We start from the raw sequence: 1,326 nt of genomic DNA on the forward strand, positions 1-1,326 counted from the left end.
GGGTAATTTTCTAAATACGAAACTTTCTATGGCTGAGAATGAAGTAATATATTTTCTTACTTGTGCTATTAGTTTTTATTTTCTGCAGATTTCACAGGACAGAAGAAAAATGAAGAACCAATCAATGGAGATAGTGTTCACTCTGCTTGGGCTGACAAACGACCCTCTACTACAGATTGTGATTTTTTTGTTTCTATTTTTTAATTATGTCCTGAGCCTGATGGGGAACTTAACCATTATCCTCCTCAGCCTGCTGGATCCACGGCTCAAGACTCCAATGTATTTCTTCCTCCAAAATTTCTCCTTCTTAGAAATTTCATTCACAACTGTTTGCATTCCACGATTCTTGAAAAGCATTTTGACTGGAGACAAGACAATTTCCGACAATGCTTGTGCAATTCAATTATTCTTCTTTCTTTCATTAGGAGTTATTGAGTTTTATACCTCCTGGCTGCCATGTCCTATGACCGCTACATTGCCATCTGCAAACCACTGCATTATCCAATCATTATGAGCAGCAAAGTGTGCTACCAACTTGTAATCATCTCTTGGGTAACTGGATTCCTAATCATCTTTCCCCTTTTGGTCTTGGGACTCAAGCTGGATTTCTGTGCTTCCAAAACTATTGATCACTTCTTATGTGACACTTCTCCTATTCTACAGATTTCTTGCACAGATACAAGTTTTATAGAATTAATGGCTTTTATTTTAGCTGTGCTGACACTCATCACCACGTTGTTGTTAGTGATCCTCCCCTACACATACATCATCAAAACCATTCTAAAATTCCCTTCTGTTCAACAACAAACCAAGGCTTTTTCCACTTGTTCTTCACACATGATTGTTGTCTCTATTACATATGGGAGTTGTATCTTTATGTATATGAAACCATCAGCAAAAGAAAGGGTGACTTTAACTAAAGGAGTATCTGTACTCAATACCTCTGTTGCCCCTTTACTCAACCCCTTCATTTACACTCTAAGGAACTAGAAGGTGAAAGAAGCTCTCAAGGACAGGCTTCAAAGATTTTGTTATTTTTGAAACAAGACAACATTTGAATATAAATAATATACTGTTGGAACATGGATGGGAAAATTGAATGCAGTCTTCAATAAATTACCTTCGTTCAGAGTCATTCCATTTCTCCGCTTGAATAATATCATATTAGGTTTACTACATCTCTGTGTTCTCTGCAGCCCTCTGTGTTGTTTTTTCTGAGTAGATCTTCCTACTGTCTAGTGATAAACTACCTTCTTCAATCCAGAATATTAAATTTCCTCTGTGCCTAGAAATAGCTCTTCCATAAATAATAGTTTTATATACTGA

The 1,326-nt window shown here is 36.6% G+C and overlaps 1 pseudogene; it reads left to right on the forward strand.

Moving 5' to 3' along the window:
- The first annotated feature begins 220 nt into the window (after positions 1 to 220).
- Positions 221 to 990, forward strand: LOC129010717 (olfactory receptor 6C6-like; annotated as a pseudogene).
- Positions 991 to 1,326: the final 336 nt, after the last annotated feature.

This window comes from Pongo pygmaeus, chromosome 10 (assembly GCF_028885625.2).
Source record: "Pongo pygmaeus isolate AG05252 chromosome 10, NHGRI_mPonPyg2-v2.0_pri, whole genome shotgun sequence".
In the NCBI taxonomy this organism is placed as follows: domain Eukaryota; kingdom Metazoa; phylum Chordata; class Mammalia; order Primates; family Hominidae; genus Pongo; species Pongo pygmaeus.